Genomic DNA, 20,124 nt, shown 5'->3' with positions numbered 1-20,124 from the left:
CGTACCCGTTCGGGCATTACGAATTATCTGAGTCTTAAATACTAAAGTAAAAAAAAAATCCTAGGCAAAACAAATTTATAACATTTAAAAAACAATATTGCTACAAAATAATTAAATTCAATTCAAAATAACAATTATAATAGTAACAATTCACGTGTGCAATCTAATGTCAAATTAATTCACTTTTATGTGGTTTACAAATAATAAAACAATCAACAAACAAGCAGACAAAGAAGATTAAGAACACGCTAAAAAGCTTGAATTAAAGATCAATTTCATAATTAAGAACTTGTATATGATATTGCCAAAGTCAAATTTGTTTTAAAATTAAATTTTATGTTAGCTAATGTTCTTCAGTAATAATTTAAATAATATTTTTTCGTTAAATTAAACCCTGCAAATATATCGCCGACGGGCGCCTCACTAATCCCGCTCCCGTTAAACGACAGCGGCAGCGACGTATCGAGCTCGATAAATTTTATCGACGGGCTTGAACGGGGCTTAGCCCACTTTTCACACAAACGGCACCCTAATGCGAAGAAAAGTCTTACCAGACCCAGGGCTTGTTTTCAATTCAATTTCAAGATTTTCTTACTGGATCCTATTTATTTTCCCTTTGGATATCGTCATCAATCTTATTTATAAACCACTTAGTTCTCTAATTTATTGAATCAGCGTTACTTTGCGGAGGTCCATATCAATGAACTAAAATAATTTTCTTTAGTCTAACAACTGTAGCATGGTGTACGGTTGTGTCACTCTGAAGATGAGCTCTGTTGAGTTCGAAACGCGTCAGTGTAGTGTGGTGGTGGTGATAGATGGGTTGTGTGATTTGTGTGTGTTCTTACAGTGTGGAGGTGGAGGAACTGCATGAACACGCATATTTTGCATAAGCTTAGCTATCGTAAGGTCGCGGGTGAGCAAGGAAATTATTTTAGTTCACTTAGTTCTCCATAATTTCAAAAGAATAAGACCTAGATTCATTACTTTGAATACATCTTTTTGAAGTATTAGTGAAGAAGATAATTCTTCTTTTTAAACTTGAAATAGGCATGTGTTTGACCACAATTCTGCCGTCACAGTCAAGATAGAAGCTTCTTACATTTTCAGACACGCCTTTTTTTACTGGTTCCAAATATGCATGCAACTCAATCAAATCAAAAATGATTTCTTTAACAATAACAAATAGATATTCTTGTTAGGATCCCATTATGTTATTATCATTTTACTCTTTCACCATCATGGAACACTATGTAGCGATACGGAGTGTCGCACCAAGATTCACAACATATAAAGTAGTTAAAAAAGTAACTCGAACAGTTTGGATCTCCGGTGACAGGTGGCGCCGTCCTCTATTCACTTTAGTCTAAATCATCACGAACAACCCTAAAAACTTAAGGGGAAGAAGCATAAAAAGGGTCAGGGTGGGTTGTTCCATGATGGTGAAGATCGTAAAATTGAAATAGAACTTCACTTAAGGTAAGTTCGTTTCATTTAGCAATTTTTCTACTCGCGTAGTACAATGTGCTACTAACGATATCGCTATCGGGTGCTATCGGTAATGAGGGCTATCGCGTATGAATTCGCCACTTAGAGGCGCTGGTGTAGCGTGAGGTCTCCGAAATGTCAAATCTCATAGTTTTTGGGTGAGCTACGCGGGTTTATTTATAATTAGAATAATTTTGTGAATATTTTGCAATATCTGAAATTCATTATGGCAAATATGCGTTCTGGGGCAATGAATGTCTGTGTTTTGAGACAGTTTTGTCTTTCGGAAACCTTTGTCCTCCCTTTTTTCCGAACAAAACGGGGACTATGCAACATTGTGGCATGCTCGATATTTTTATGGTATGGTTTTAAGGTGTATCAAATATGATTTTAATCTAAAATTTGTTTTTACGCCCGTAATAACAGACTTTGAAAGCCATACTTAAAAACCCCACGCAACAGTGCGCCATCTAGTGAGACAAAAAACGATAGCCCTCATTCAATGAGGTGCATTGTGTGATCGCAACTATGACATTTCATTATGAAACGTTTCACAATGTTCTTTTTCGCAGTGCAAATGGCGGGAATTAAAATTAAAAATAACAATAAAAAAAACATCACTGCTATAATATTATCTAATGGCCAACAGCCATTCTATTTCATTTACTTAGTTATAGTTAAATCGACTTTATATATTAATTAAAATATGTTTACATAAACAATTATTGAATAATGAATACCCTTATTATGATACAGTTGCATAAAATACTATTATTAAATTACTAATCAAACCCTTTGCCAACGAACGCGACTCATTGTTTCTTATTTCATCAAAGGCGACCCACACGAGTTAACTCCATTCGTTCGTTCATTTGTTCATTCAGTCGCTAATTGAAAAAGTTGCTGCGACCTCACCAGCGCGCAGCGGACGTCGGGCCTGCTGAAAGGTCGGACGTTGTTTTGATTACTTCATTACACGTCTGATCAGGTAAGTTTAAAACATGATGTTGACAGGAATAACTGTACAGCGCCCGACGCAGATCCATAAAACGCTGTGTACATAAATTTAATAAATGGTAATAGAATTGTCACTGTGTGTATTTTCTTTCAGATCACTATTTCAGCTTTCTTAGCCAGTTATCTCACAGCTTTTTGTGTTCTTATAATATTTCACTAAAAAGTGATATTCACGAATGGAAAGTCATCGTTTTTGAAGCTCTCTTACATTAATAGGAAGGATTGTAATTTCATTGGAAGGTGCTTCTTTACATATTGAGCTGCTAAAATACATTTATGGCTTTTTAGCTTTATAAGCGCCTAGTGAGTTAGCTCGCATGACATTTATAATACACCTCTTGAAGATAGTTTTGTGGTAATACGCATCTTTTTAAGTTTGGGCACGTGACATAGATGGACTCAAAAAGAAACAGTGGAAACTCCAAATAATCTTTAATGAGATGAACTGAACTGAAAGAATAATGGCTTAAAATACGTTCTGTATAGAAACCTGACCTTGGTTTAAATCTACCGGAGCAAATTCGAACTGAATAATTAAATAAATGGTAGATTGAATGCCTCAAAAGCGACGCTCACCCACAGAGATGAGAGCTACTTTGAAGTATTCAACCGACGAATTGCCTAATAAGTCGGCTAATTACAAGTAAATCAAAGGAAACGGGATTAAAACCTCGATTCCTACCTCAAAAGGCTCGGAAATTACATTATGTCGTTACAGAATTAGACGTGTGTAACGCAAGACGGGACTAATGTCTAATTCACATTCTCTAATCAAAGAAAACCGCGTCTCACAAACCCTTTTTTAACGCCATCTTGATAGCTGTCCCGTCGTGGAAATATTCATTCAAACACAAGTTAAAATTGAATTAATCAAGAAGATTGAAATCCGATGCGCAAACCAAACAAAACAGATCGCTTTTTTCGCCCAGAGAAAACAAGGTTGGCGAGTGTTGCCATTGTCACTCGCCGCCATTCCGTGCGCTCTTCTAAATTTGAATATTCATAAAACGGCCGCGATATGGCTCCGGTGTTTTTCGCGCTGGCAACACCATGCAAATATTTGCCGTTTCGCTTCTGCTTACCTTATGGTAATGCGGGCTCGTTTATAGATTTATTTTATCTGTGGCCCGCGGTGTTTTTCTGCTTGTAAATGAATGACGTAAGCACGGATTACGGCGCGTCGAAGATATGTTTTTAGAAAGAAAATACACGTGATATTTTTATAAGTTTTACCTTGTATTTTGAGGACGTATGTAAATACGTTAAGCTTCTACGAATTGATTTAAGCCTTCTTTACTTAATATGAATAAAATAGAAAAAATGTATTTTACCTGCTATAAAAATGAGTACTCTTCTCACTAAGTTAACTCGTGAAAACATGTCAAGAATTAGGTTGTACATATGTAATTATAACATAACATGTGGGTAAAAACATAAAGAAGGAATCCGTGTTCGCATAAAAATACATATATTAATAATATTTAAGTTCCATTATTTAAAAGTGATTTCAGTTCCATATCAGTTTTGTATACTACTACACAAAATAAGATCATTTTTTAAATTATATCTCTACACAACTGTCCATCTAAAAATTTCGCGATGGTATGCCTGTAGGTACGTTTTAGGTATTCAAAAAGAAAGATGAAAGTTGGATTCTAATTATAAAGTTTTTAGGCTCAAATTAATCCATAGAAAATTGGACTCTAATTACGTAAGCATAAAGTACACATTACATTAGGGGCGGGGCCGGGTACGGATCCGTATCACGGCATAGGTACCAAAGGTTAATCAATGGTCTTACCAACTTTAAATAAAATACCGCGTTGGCATGGCCCCTCAGTAATGTTGCCAGTGCTAAAACACCGTCTGTCGCGCCCGCGGCCGTAAGTGGAAACTCCTGTTTTACGATACAATACATTTTTATTATACATATTGTCGTATAAAGGTTGATGTGGAATCAGGTGGAGAACAGCGTTATTAGATTAAACTATTCATTGTTTGTTAGGTATTGATGTGGTTACAATATGATATGAATACAAACGCTATACGAACGGCTGGTCTATGGAAAGAAATACGACATATGGAGAGCGTGTTTCGATCTTTATAAGTTCACATGCTGGCCCAAGCTAATCGGAATTTGCGGGTGGCAGCCTCTATCTTTTTAATGTACTACCCAGATATGCCGGCCGACAGAGGTTTGGTTGTAAATGAATATAACTACACAAAATTTAAGTTCTAACCTCGATAAAAAAGTATTTTCATACCTATGTGGCAAAATGATTTTTATAGATAAAAAGTTCCGGTGGTATGAATTTTAGTTTAATAAATAATTATCTATCGTTTAGTTTCATAGTTTAAGCAATAAACACTAAAATATAGGCAAATACCAGCTCACCTCGTAGTGGGGTCAGAAGAGATAGGAATAGGAACAAATAAACAAAATGACGATAACAAATAACCAGAAAAAGGAGATTTATGTCTAAAAATATAACTAAACTACTTTTAGGAGCTGTGGTGGCCTAGTGGTTTGACCTATCGCCTCTCAAGCAGAGGGTCGTGGGTTCAAACCCCGGCTCGCACCTCTGAGTTTTTCGAAATTCAATTTGAAATTTACCACGAGCTTTGCGGTGAAGGAAAACATCGTGAGGAAACCTGCACAAACCTGCGAAGCAATTCAATGGTGCGTGTGAAGTTCCCAATCCGCACTGGGCCCGCGTGGGACCTACGGCCCAAGCCCTCTAGTTCTGAGAGGAGGCCTGTGCCCAGCAGTGGGACGTATATAGGCTGGGATGATGATGATGACTTTTAGAGCAAGCTGAGCCAAAATTTTTAAGTAGCATGTGAAACACAAAATATTAGTTCTATCCCTACTCCTCCGCAATCCCTTCTCACTCTATTTTACGGTACTTATTATGAATGGTAAAAAAAGTCAACGTGTCGAAATAAAGTTGCCCGAACTGGCTAGCTTCTATGTTAGCGTCGAGTTTCTACTATAAAGCGTGCTCTGAATCCTACAGCTTCAAGTCTCCTCTCTTGCCGCAGCTTTTAACTGACTTTTTAAAGCGAACTGTTCAAGTTGTCTCACTTTCAAAAGTACCTGGGCGACCGAGCTTTGCTCGGGCTAAAACTCGACAACAAGCATTTTCCCAGAGATAAGACCAAGCTAAATCGATTTTTCATCCCGAAAACCCCTACATACCACATCGAAATCGTTGGAGCCGTTCCCGAGATCCCCGAAATATATATATTGCTCGTTTAAAGATATGCTACGCATGATTGGCTCAGTGCCTTGATGATAAACTCGGTCTTTTCATGACAGACTAATAAACTAAATCGCAAACAACCTTAGAGCTACTGATGTCATATTGAGATTCCATACATCTGACAAAGAAATCATAGCGAAATTAATTATGAAAAGGTCCCACCCAGTTTCCTAGACTGCACCTGCACCTATAAGTTCATGGAAATATGTATTGCAGTCTGTACTTGCTGGTGCAATACCGAAACATATTGGCGTAAATCAACTTTGTATTTTAGAGTCGAATTTATAGAAATCGCAATTTGATCGCATGTTGTTTTGTTTGTTTTGTCTATTCTTTTTCTTTTATCTCTCTCTCTTTTGTTAAGAATGAGAAGGGTAAAAGAGACTGGCTTATGCCTATTTATTTTTCTTTTCTGGCAACCCATATTGTAATGTTAGTGTTTCTTTTTATAATCTAATATGTATCGGTCACACTTTATTTAACTGTATTTTTTTAATGTATGATGACCTACAGAGTACGATGAGGCTAATTTGGGAACATTTCGTGACATGCATATTACTATTATTTTTGTTTTATTCTTATCCATTGTTACCATGTCACGAATCAATGTTTTCTTTCTTTGTTTCAATAGCGAAACGGCCGAGTTATGGTTTACCAGTGAAAATAAAAATGTTTTAGTGGTATTGGGAGTTAACAGCCGGTGCTTAACTTGGTACCTTTTGAGATCATATTTTGTTTAGACAACTATAAAGATTATCGCAACGACTCAGCAATATTGTATGGGCTTTGATACTCATCACTATTCATTCGTAGCCGCTACGGGCCGTAGCGCTACGGGCGGTGCTACGAGCTACGAGCGCTCGTAGCACAGCGGTCGTGAATCAACTGTTTCCAATACATTCGCGTCGTACATACAGTGGACCGCTGTAATCGTGAACCGAGGAACCATTTTACAGTAAATGTGAAAAAGGAGTTTTATGTAGCTTTCGATATTTTTAAGAATCGATTCGGTAATTTTAATAACACATTCGGTTCTCTATCGTTTGCCCGAATGTATCGTTTTCTAGAATTTTCATTTGCCATAAAGTAATTTATTTCTGAAATAGTAATTTATTCAGAGTTGATATTAAACTGACCTAACCTAACCTACTGCATTCTATATGATGACATTTAAAAAAATCCTGATAACAGCACTGTTCTATATATTTTATGGCAAACGTTGGTATGGCAAGTGAAATTCGGGCAAGTGAAGGTAAACGAACACATTCGCTGCCGCATTCAGTGAACACTGCCTACGTACAGAGAACGCGCCTAGCCTGTTCTTGGCACTGAATGTGTTAATTAGCCTTTACAAACAGATAAATATAATTTTATCTCTTTATTATTTAGTATACACCGTGTTTTTCTTGATTTTCGCTTCGACAGACGGCTCAGTTCATAGATACAAAGAATTTGGTAGGTACCTCATCCCAGCCTATATAAGTCCCGCTGCTGCGCTATGGCTTGAGCCATAGTTCCCACGCGGGCGCTGTGCGGATTGGGAACTTAACTCACACCATTGAATTACTTCGCAGGGTTGTGCAGGTTTCCTCACGATGTTTTCCTTTACCATAAAGCTCATGGTCAATTAGAAATTTAATTTCGCACATGATTTCGAAAAACTCAGAGGTGTGACCCGGCGTTAGAACCCACGATCCTCTGCTTGAGAAGCTATAGGACAAACCACTGGGCCACCGCGACTTAGCCGCGTTACTCAATTAACTTTTTAGCCATCTTGAAAAAAGTGTACATACATAAAACTACAGTCAAAGGTTAAATAAAATTCACAAACTTGATACAGTTGAGTTCATAAGCTTCTGAGCAAAAATTTGATCAAAATATCTGAACACGACTCTATTTTTAACGGCGTAGAAGCTTGTTCAGATATTTTTGATAAAATTTTTGCTTACTAGTGTATGAACTCGACTGTACATTAAGATAATTGAAAAAAAAAACACACTTAAATTTTTTGCTAAACATTTTTTAAAGGAAGTTGTTGAAGAAACGATAAACCACTTTTTTGTATGGCCGTAATATCGATGAATTCGCGTTGGCCTAACCTTTCCCTCCTGTCTTATATTAGCTAACCCTCCTAAAACTGATAAGCCTTCTTCTTCTTCTCTTTTAAAATATGGCTTTTCTGTCCTAATTAATAGGACAGTTTCGCCAGTGTCAAAGTATACTCTCTTTGAGAGGGACGCTGTACGGTGGTTGTAGTTTTTGAAACTTGATAGTAAAATTCCAGAAACCACGTGGACACAACTTGCGCATTAAAAAATGTCAGACACGAGAGAAATATAGAATTTTGTGATCACTGTTCACTGTTAAGGTAAATCGCCGCATAAAACACTATCAAAATTATACTTCAACTAGCCAAAGAAACAGAAATAGCAAAATTAAATATTTTCTACATCCGCCATGTTCGAATGCTACAAATCGAATTCCAACTGATAAGCCTGTTTATCTTAAATGCGGAAATCGAACTGGAAGACAGCTGACATCTGTCAAACGAAAACTTGAAACGACAAAGGCTCAATGTGTATCTGACGTTAACCGAACAACGACTAAACTGATAGTGTCTTTTCCAACCTCGACATTGGCGGAATCATCGATAGTATCGATGGAGCTATACTTGCAAGAATTGAATTGAATTGATCTGACGTTAACTATACATAAATCTACATACTTGATATACATAAGAAAGTTTAAATTATCGTCTCCCATCTTCATAGCAATAGTCTTGTTAACAAACTCAAATATGTTGCCGTTTGTAGTAAAACTTGGCAACTTCAACCCTAACTCTCAGGTAATAAGAAGTAGTGAACATGCTTTGACGAAAACTCGCTGGTGTGTTTCGCTTCGCGCCTGCAACTTTGCTCCAACTACCGCTTTCAATGGAAGAGTCGTCAAAGGCCCAAGTTATAGGAGTTGCGGGCTGTAATGGGATACTGGGACGGGCTTTTATGTTGCCTGCTTTGACACGGTTTTATTTTTAATCAACTCCGAAAATGAAGATTCTACGTATTACAAGAAAAAAGTCATCATCGAAACCGAAAATGATCTTAGTATGATGCCACCAGTGCATGACGTAAACAAACATTCTGAAAAGAACTTCTATTAAAAGTTATACCGATAATTCATAAAGTCGTTCTACAGTTTTCATATGAAATGAATTTAGGCAGAAACAATACGCAGGTGTTTCAAATATTACACATGTCGGAAGAATTTTTGTACATCATGCATGTCATATTGGTTCTGCTATAATTTGACACGCAAAATCTTAATCTAATTGCAAATTAATTATATTATGTTGGTATGTAATTAAAGAACAATGCTTTATTATGTTATTTATATAATTTATCAAAATATTAATTTAAGTTATACAACGATATGGCAATTAACTCTTTGAAAGGTATATTTTTTTAAATGTTATGTTTGCCGAGCTAAATTTACGAATAAAATTAATTAACCAAATCATATTTACTTGAATTGAGGGGCGTAGTAGTTGCCGAACTCAGTTATTGGTAAAGTCAGATCCTTTGACGTTTGGCGGTCTCTTCCACACGGTACTCACAACTTTGCCCGGACTAATTCAAAACTCGTTGATCATGGCAGGTTGAAATGAAATAGTTTGAAGCGTGTGTGCACGTGAGTGCTAAATACATTGCAAACTTGATTTTGAATTAGTAAGTACGATTCCATGGCCGTTGTATGCAAATTAAACGATAGCTAATATTGTAAAATTAATGATTATATCATGGACAGGGTATGTTTGGAAATAATTCAGATTTGGATTGGCGCTTACTTCAAAATATCGTATCTACAGTGTTTAAAAATAGTTTTATTAGATAATATTGTGATGTAAGCTATTAAGTAACCTTTTACATAGATCTGTTTCAAAGTGGGTGAAATTTGATTTGCAAGATAATACCCTAACAAACATTCAAACAAAAAGGACAAGTTGTTAAATGGTTTGCAAATTTTGCGGAAAACGGACACATTTACAAACATGGCAAGTTTAATAAAAGCTTGTTTTTTTTATAATAAAATTGAATTCTTTTGTCCGGTATTGTTCTCCAAATCACGGCCAAAATGTACGCGGCAAAAGAGCATCGGTCCATCGATACGTCAGTTTGGTCGAGTGGCGAGTCGAGTGGTCCGAGTGGCCGACTCGACTAGTGTAGTGGAGTGGCCCCAGTGGAGTGCACTCCCCCACCTGCCACCTGTGACGGCAGGAAAGCAAACGTATTTACGTATTGAGATGAGAACTGTTTAGTTCCGTTTCGGTTATTTACAAGCTGCTTGCGAAGTTTGTTGACGTTAAATCTTGCAGTCGAATTCCCCCACTTCTAGTAATCGGGTTGATTTGAAAAGTACGGCTATGTAGTTTGGCTGGCAAAGGTATGAGCAAAAGCCATTTAAAACAGTATATCTTTTCTTCTGTTTTTTTGTTAGTAAACGCGTTGTTTTGCGTAATGCGTTACCAGATAAGTTAAGGGAACAGGAGTGAATATTTGATATTTTAAAAAATTACATCTGTATCAATTAAGGGTGCATTAGAATTAGGTATTTGATGATGCATTTAAAACCAAAAAATGCTTGTCAGTGTCACGTGAAAATTAAGGTTGTAAGTTAAGATTTAGTTTAAAACAGTAGATGTACTTAAAATTACGTAGTATGAAACATTCCGTTTAATAGCAGTTTTATTTTTCATGTCACAGTGGTACTTGGTCCACACACTCATCTAGTAACTACTAATCAACATGGTCACGATTTTTTAAAAGTCTACTCCGTTAGTTGTTTAACTGTACCATGAAAATACGCTTAACGATTTTCGCTCACAATTTTAATCTAGAAAGTTAGTTTCGCAACGAGTAACGACTATGCAGCTAAAGTTTTTTATGATACAACGCCACGTACGACGCCACTCGGCTGATTAAACGAGCAGGCTACTACAAAATTCAAAAATCAAATTCAAATTCAAATTCAATGATTTTATTCAGTAAATAGGCCGCAATGGGCACTTTTACACGTCATTTTTTTAAACTACCAGCGCTTTCGGAAAGACAATCATTGCCAAGAAGAATGCGCCGCAAGAAACTGGCAGAAAGTCATTTTTTCATAAAAATATAATTACAAATAAAATACTTAAAAAGTATATTACAATTAAAGAAAAAAATTACAATAATAATAATAATAATAATCGAATCGAAGTTCGTATCGTACCGTTCCTCTCACTCTCGTACTAAATAATATAAGTTATATTTGTATTTCCTTTTCTTTATTTCTTTCATCATTAGGCTATAACAGTCCACTTATATAATTATTTGACTGACATTTATATGATTATTTTGTCACTGTTCCGAAAAAACGTTTTTTCTTTCTTTTCTTTCTTTCACTTATCAAAATAAGGTCAAAAACAAATAACTAACTTTACGTATCAAAATCAGCAAATAACTGAGAAAACTGAAAAACGCATCAACTTCCGCAAAAGATAAATTGCCCCGAGTGCACGTTTGACAGATGTTTGACGGTTTTGTTTCATCATCCAGACATCAGAGGCGCTGTCGTCTACGAAAACAGGTGACGTTTAAGTGTGCCCCCTCTGGAGTACACCCCTGGAAACACGTAAAGTTTCTCGAACATCCGGCAACTCGGATATTAAAGTTAGCCAGAAGACTTGTACCGGATAAAAACATTGCCTCATTTTCCGGGTTTGAAATTTAATTTGCTTCCAGTTTGCGGGGGTGTTGGCAGGTTTTTTTTATAATTGTAAGTGGATTGCGTCAGCAGAATGCTGGTTAAGTCTCGTTGGGAATTAAGTAGATTATTCTTTTTAAAGTACAACATTTAAAAATTTATCCATGGGACGCATCAGGTCTGGTAGTTGATTTCAAATTCAGGTATTCCCAAAAATTGCATCTTGCTTTTCATTGACGTTCTATCAAGAAGTGCCATATGTCTCTTGACTTGTAACTCAGCTATCATTACATAAGAGTTTATTTTTAGCTAATTTTATCCACGTTTGTCCATCTGTTTTAATGTGAACGAGTAACAAACGCTTGTATACATTCATAATGTATGCATTGTAACTATTGTCCTATGATTTTTATTTATTTATTTATAGGACAGTAACGAGCGAGACGTAAATGAGAAACTACTTTATCAATCTCTTTCTAATATTAACGGACATTTTGCCCCCTATACGTTCAGTTACTTAAAAGACCAGCCATTAGTGCTAAACATATTTAAACCGCCGAAGATTAACCCTGGCCAGAAGACAAAAATAACTATTAACAAAATGAAGATGAGCATCGGATGTAATGTCAGAATACTGTCAAATACAGAGTATCACGCCATTTTTACAACCGCCTCAATCCGGCGGGGTCCAACATCCGATACAGCGTTGATTTAATCTGCGTCGCTTTCATTCCCCGAGTCTTGGGGGGTGTTCCATAATGAACGGCGACCTAATGGGAATCGAACCCAACACCGCGGCAACACAGCGCTATACACTTACAAAGGGGTCTTGGAATTTTATCTAAACAAAAGATAAAATTGACGTGGTTTATTTTTATAACTGATTTGTATCTTGGCAAATATTTTTATAACACAGTGAGTTATTCCATTATTAAATAACACTAAAGTATGTTTGAATAATTAATACAAATACAAATAATTTATTTGTCAAACATAGGTTAAAATAGTTGGTACACTGATCATAGATTTGTATCACTATGCTGCGCCCGAGGGCATACAAATATAAATGTCTTGTAACTAAATAAAGTCTAAAAAGTTGCAGAACTATCACGCATATACTCCTCCATTGAATAGTAGGCCTTACCCGCCAAAAAGTTAAAAAGCTGTTTCTTAAAATCGTGAAATTGTTGCATGATTTTGATTCTGCTTTAGTGTATCGTATTAACTTGATAGTCAATATGCTTTATTATGTGTATATGTTTGTTGCGGTACGTAAACCGTGACTACCTTTAATGAGCTCCCCATATGTTGATGCAATGGCATGCATCATGATCACGGGTAGACGGTGATGGGGGGTAGAGAGGGGGAGATGAGTCAATAACCATATCGGCTTATCGGCAAATCTGTTTTTGTTTAAAAGCCATTTGTACTCGCAGTCCATACGTTTTAAATAGTGGTTTTGTCTCACATTTATAAAGTACTGCGAGCTTTTATCGTGCAAAAACGTGATTTATTTACCTCGAGTACCAGGACGTTTCGGCCGTACTGCGGCGCGTGTCCGCGGTCTGCATTATGGACATTAAAATAAATCATGTTTTAAAGTTTTCGTTTAGTACTAAAACACAACAGTGGTCATTCATAAATGTATGTTTTGTATGGGATCTTGATCTCGGTTACCTTACTGTTACCCACTGTTGTACATCATAGACTTGCTTCGGTTCTTCCCACGGCCCTAACCATGTCATACCTAAATAGACGTCCTACGCTGCGCTTGACGATCCGCGGTCTTCATTCGCGAACTTTTCGGCCCCAACGGCCATCTGTTCTCCTTGCCATATATCCTGCTCATTGCCTCTTCAACAAGCTAATTCTTTTGGCCTTGTCGGTAATCCTCGTTCTTATGTATCTCCTATACTCATTTCTGATTCGATCCCGTAGAGAAACCTCGAGCAATACCCCTTTCCATAACTCGCTAACTGAATAACTCTGAGCCTTCTAAGGTCTACTACACGCTCACGCGCAGCACGTCTTTGATCCATATGTCATCACTGGCAACACACACTCAATATTATTAACCACCCACTTGGCACACTGCCTGTTCGGTTCTCAGTGTGGTATACTATGAGGGTATATTTAATATTGTTACGTTGTAAGGTAGATAAATAAATCAGTTGTGTCGTTGACCTAGCGTTTCCTTCGCATCGCTCCACCAAATTATTCTCTAAATATTACTGGCCACGAGTTTGACGCACGAATATAACTTTGAGGCTGCTCTGAGTTCTGAATATTACTCTCAGGGCTGTAATACACACTGGCCGTATACTCGTAAACTCCTCGAGCATTAACTCTTATTGTGCGCATAAGTCATCTGTTGCGGGACTTTGGCGGCGCGCCAGTATCGACTCAAGCGAACGACCTGGACGGTACATTCCCCTCAAGCACAATTCTGTTTACTTTTTAACAGCTATGACGATGAAAGTTACTTTAGGCACTGACTGTTCCATCCTCGCGCAATGCAACTAGTTTGGCAACGCATGCAATACCCCTGGATTGCAGATGTTTGGGTTAATCAACTTTTTACCGACACTAATCTGTCCGCGACATTTTTCAAAAAATTGCAGATTTTTGTAAGTAAACATATTTTTTCTGTAATTTTAATATATAGTGTACATGAATACTGCATCTACGTAAGTTCAACTAATAAACCGTGTATATCTTGTTGGAAGTACGACTTTTTGGTAACGCAGAGACAATTTGGTAACGCAGGAGACGCCCAAAGTGTCGGTAAATAGTTGATTGACCCGTTTATGGGCGGTGGTGATCTCATACATCAGGAGACAAACTTGCTCGTTTGCCAACCAGGTGAATATAAAAAAAAAGCTACAGTGCCTGGCTATGCTCACGAGTTCATACGCATCTGTACTCAGGATCGGATTAACTACGGCACCGCGCGTTCACAAAGCAATTGAAAATGTTTTATAGAGTGTAGATTTTATTGACAAACTTGTATCCTCACTGACAAATAGATATTATTGCTTTTTTTACGCATGCTGTAGTATACGGCTGAAAAAAAGGCGATTATTCGGACCATTTTAATTTTGTTTAAACACGACCGCTTCTTAGTTAAATGGAAAGCGGAGGGTGTAGTACCGTCGCTACTAAAAATCAAATTCGAATTCTTCAATCAGGCATCAGAAATATATATGAGCGTGTTAGAAAAACATTGTAGCTGTATCGGTGACTATAAATATCTGATCACAGCCGTATCGTCAGTAGTGTCAGTGCCCGTTAAGATATTTTTGAGCGCGTTTGCAGCCCCGGTTTACAATGGCGACTGTACCCGTAAAATCGTCTGTTCATGATGTTCATAGATCAATTTAATCATAGCCCCATTAAACACGTTAAACTTTTATGAAAAGTAATTAATCTTGCTTCACCTTCCGTTTTGATCGTCGAGTAAAATTTGAAGCTTGTTGGAACGTCATAAAACACAAATTACCTTGGTTGGTCTTGTCGCGTGTCGTGAGTAATCATCATCAGGATAAACTAGGTCAAATGCGGGTCAAACTTGTTTCAAGCAGGATATTAGGAGATATACTTTGAATAATTTCTGATTTAAATATATTATAAGGTTCCGCACCATTGTCGGCACAGACAGAACCCGTGTGAGATCACTTTGCTGCCCGTCCGTCGGTCTGACAATACTCGACTGCCCGTAAGGAGGGTTATGTTTTTGAAACGCGTGGAGTTATTAAGCTGAAGTTAATATCAAATATGCTAGCAGCACTAAGAATGTCAAACATCATCATCAAGTCTTAAAAAATAGTTTCAATACGAATTACCGGAGAATGAAAACCTATATGTGTGTGTTTTTTTACCATTGGTGAGTTCGACTCCTGGTGCAGACAGGACGATTTTCTATCTGCAATATTTAAGCAACTTTTCCTCCATGTGCCATAGCTGTGGAACATCCTGTATATACGACTGAAGCGACGTAATTCCATAAGCCCAGCCTATCTGATCGCAGCGCAGCCGCAAAACCTCAACATCCAATTGTTACTCGACCGTGAATCTGCACGAGCAACGCAATCGCGCGCCGCAACCTGATAATCCCGGGCTCGCGAGATCCCGGGTTATCGAATAAATTACCCGGACACATTGTCCCGCGGCCAGTCCCGGGGTGGCTCCCCTACCGCGCGTTTTACAGCCCTTTTTTGTCGACCTTCTCAGTTGTAATGGCCTTTTTTAATTGGTTCACTTGTAATTCGAGTTTGATCGAGAAAGTATCCAATTTGTGATGTCATCACGACCGTTTACTTTACGGCGGATTTACAGCACAATAAATGTCGTAATCGAGTGCGATGAACTTCTTTTTGACGGTGTTTGAACCGATGTAGAGTAAAATTAGGAACGTTGTTTGTTTCCTTTTTAGGATCAACGCTCGTTCAGTGCCCCGTCAGTTTATAAAATAACTTCCGTAGTAGTGCTTCTGTTCTGCTTGGCAATGTCGTAACTATTACGTATTGCAGTAACTATTATGATAATGCAATTTGGAGCTCGCTCTTTTTCACGTGTTATGCGCCATTTGTCAAAAGATGGCGCTCCACAATGAAATAAAATACTTACATCTAAAGAATTTTTTCATAGACGAGATCTAACTATATCGATTTTTCTGCTCCGAAAACCTCTAAGAGTATTTTATCGCAATTGCTGGTCGTTTTTGACATTTCAAAAAATATATAAAATTATTTCCGTAGTTACATACAAATGTTCGAAACATTAAAAGTGTAAGATTCTCGTGTAGTAAGTACTGTCTTTTGCTGTTTGTTCAGGTTTGACATCGTTTAGTTGGCATGGCTGGCAACTTCTAGCCCTACCTAGACCTTCATGCATTTGGCTTATTTATCTGTTTAAACTTAATAAGTCGGAGACTTATGTGAAAAAAATTGGGCAAGGGAGTCTCCTGGCGCTTCTAATTGGTTTCTATAGCGAGAACTTCATAAGATCTTTTGTATTTTGCTCCCCGATCTTCATTTTGATCTCTTTACATTTTTTTTCTCTTTCTTTTCACGGTTAAACTTGTCTGTACAAATACTCTACTAACGAACTGCCGCTATATCATTTGCTATCGCGAGCTGCGTAGGGATCCATCACAGGTATGATCCATCAACTGTAATACTGACACGGATGGCAGAACTATTGCTTTTGTTTGCTCCTGAATTCGTAGAAGTTTCTTTCTGTCCACCTCTTACGGGTTTTATGTATGCTTGGATGAAAATGTGTCGAATGTTTATTTCTAACTTGAACAATCAATCATTTAGAAGTAATGATACTGACGTATTTTTAAGCACTCGTAGTGGTTTGGACTTTGGACTACGATGGTATTCAGTCGAATGAACTACAAACAGTTACTTTGCTCACCCGCGACCTTATGATTGCTAAGTCTATTCAACAATCTTCATCTCATTCATTTTTGTCGTCCGCATAGGGGTGCACTAATCAATCAATCAATCAATTCCAGGTCAATTCCAGGGTAACCCACCCCCCTCAGCAGGGTAGGCACTGGCTGCCCTATTGCGTACTGAATGCATGCCAATGGCATCACGCTCTTGGCAGAGTGGTCGATACATTGTACAGTCAACAGCACCAATATCTGACACAACAAGCGTGCATAAATATCTGATACGACTCTATTTCTAGGGCCGGAAGACGTGTCAGATATTTTTGCACGCTCCGCTGTGGCAGATATTAATGCTGGTGACTGTACAGTCGAACAAAGTTGATTCATGTACCAGCCAGCACATTTTAATAATCGATTTCTCTACGATTCCTGTGACAAAATTATGGGATGTCAACATGACATTAGTAGCACAAGGTTCCACCCTGGCACATGATTCAATTTGTTCGACTTTGTTAACCCAATATTCAGCTTTTTCCAAATTAAACTATACTAATGACCCAAAGGCCTTGTCATAAATCGCCAACTTTCAATTAAAAAACTGCAAGTAAAAGCTATTAAGATTTACAAGCGGTGCTGTATTTTATTAGATAGTGTCAGGGGATCGAAGCCGCGACTGGCACGCTGCCAGCCGCGGTTGAATCGCTGCAGCTGGCAGAGTACTGTGTTTATGTAAATTAACTTCATTATTCTAGACGTTTGATTTAACGATAGTATTTCTTATACAGTTGTGTAAATTTACTTGGTGTAATTAGAAATTTCTTCTTCCAAGTTGCCATACTCTTGACAGAGTGCTGTGGTCGTCATTTGACCATTCGTCAAAATTTTCTTGGGGAAATAGTGTGGTGGGTGCCCCTTGCCTTCTTCGCCTCAGTGCTGGAGTCCTGGATTCGTATTTGACAATAGAGAGCGCTGCACATCAGTAGGGCTACTACGAAATTCGAAAATCGAAGTTCGTGTCGTTCCGTCCCTCTGACGCTTATACTATTAGATACGAAAGTGAGAGGGAGTGTACGATACGAAATTCGATTTTCGAATTACGGATGATGCCCTCAGATCCCTTAGTCGTCTTTGACACCCATGGTAATCGATGGGTATGTTCTACTCTAAAACGGGCAACGGCACGGGCATCAACGAGATTAGGAATAGTATTGAAACGGTAACGAAACTATAATAATAGTTATTAGGATTCCCGTGGAAATGAGGTTTTTTCGATAGGCGAAATATCGCTAGATGGCGTTAGCATCGTGAGGTACGTTTGCCGTTTCAGTCTTGCTTGCGATTGGCTCATTTAGATATTTATCCAATCACAAGCGTGACAGAAACGTCAAACGGATCTCACGATACTAACGCCATCTAGCGATATTTCACCTGTCGAAAAACCCTCATTGAGTAAAATCCAAATATTTCGGTAACTGCTGCATCTAATATTTTCCGCGTGCGAAGCCGAGGGAAAAGTCTAGTGAATAAATAAACTGATCAATAACTTCGAGCGAACATTATGAATTAGAATATTGCAGTCCAAATACTTCCACACGGAAACTGCGGAGCAGAGTCGGAGCAGAACTATCTTAGAAGGTAAATAAAGTTAGATTGTTCCCTCTATTTGTCAGAAATTGCTCGATACAGTTAAACAAAACGTGCTTTGATGCTGATTTCGGCAAACTACCTCGTTTACTTTGGGAGCCCGCTTTGGGAAGGTTTGTTTTTCTAAAATTAAAATACGGTTTGCAGAATATTGACATTTTCGGTTAACGCTATGCTTCCTTTACGCCGAAGTGGAGAGGGATACGCGCAGAGTCCACTAATGAATCGCATTATCTAAACTGAAACAAATTAGTTTTTTCTTGAAAAGATAAATATTTTTAAAAGCTTTTTTTGCTGACTGAACTTTTTGTTAAACTACATACCCGTATCAAGTTTCGAAGAACAGCAGACTTAGACTATTAGATTATTGGATTGCCACATTAATAAAAAGTAGTTTTCGATAAAAAAACATTTTTAATACAAGCTTTTTTTGCTGACTACTTTTTGTTGACTGTACTTGTATTGTCAACCAAACTACATTTGCATACCAAATTTCAAGTCGATGCCATTAACCGTTGAAGATTTCCGTCCTGTGGAGACGATCCTGGCCGGACTACCAGGATGTCACTACCAGATTATTGTACTGTCACGCAATTTACATATGTATTCCGAATTTCTAGTCAATCTGACTGCTGGAAGTTGGTCAAATTTAACTTGCAAGATTTGATTACAGACAGACAGACAGACAATGGGACAGGTGAAACTAAATAAAGCTTGTAATAAATAAAATGGTTATTTAGTACTTAAAACCTATTGCTCGCTACTTCGTTGCTAGGAACTTTGGACTCAAGCAAATTTAAAATATCTATACCTCTTCAATTTAGAATATAAGAGAAGCACTTACGTACGTTAAGAAGAAGCCGGCAAAAACCCAGATGTACCTATTTTTTTTGAAACCGATCTACAATACAATTTTATTTAATGTCTAACATCCAAGTATTTAAACGACTACATTTTTACAATTGACAAGATTTCATTTTTTTAACATCTGTTAATTACTACAGGAATCGAAAGAGTTTTGCCTCCTGAACATGGGAAAATATTTATTATAATTGATTTCTCCATATTAAAAAAAATACAAAAAATTGAAAAAATATGTCTGAATTTGCCTTGATATTGTCTCTATGCAACGTCTACGTCAGATTTACGTGATCTTTTTTTTAAGAGACTAGACAAAAGTAATGGATCTATTGTGTCGTAGTTTTGGAGTTATGCCCTTTTAGAATAAGCACATCTTAAAAAAATTGTAATAAATTAATTAATAGTTGTAGCGAAATTTTAAAAATATCAGCGTTTTTCTCTTTCCAAACAGAATACAGAGAACGAATCAAATTATAGTCTTAAAAATATGAAATCTTGTCAATTGTAAAAAAAATACAAAGCAACTCCGTCGTGCGGAAATTCCCAATAAAAACATCCTCACGAATCCCCACTACAATACAAGTTACATAATAGTCGTTCCCGCGATCGCGGCAATATTCAAAATAAGCCGCCATTTATATCTACCAACCCTTTTCGTGCTTAAAGCTGCGTGTCTACCTGAGATGTGCGGGGATGTAGTGCGAGGTATGT

General features: G+C 37.4%; 1 protein-coding gene across 1 annotated transcript in view; it reads left to right on the top strand.

The window, feature by feature from the left end:
* Positions 1–20,124, top strand: part of Tomosyn (syntaxin-binding protein tomosyn) — a 446,939-nt gene that overhangs the window by 201,229 nt on the left and 225,586 nt on the right. The window lies entirely within an intron of this gene.

Source organism: Choristoneura fumiferana, chromosome 16 (assembly GCF_025370935.1).
Source record: "Choristoneura fumiferana chromosome 16, NRCan_CFum_1, whole genome shotgun sequence".
In the NCBI taxonomy this organism is placed as follows: Eukaryota; Metazoa; Arthropoda; class Insecta; order Lepidoptera; family Tortricidae; genus Choristoneura; species Choristoneura fumiferana.
Note: the sequence above shows the minus strand (reverse complement) of the source record. Positions and strands in the feature narration are given on the sequence as shown.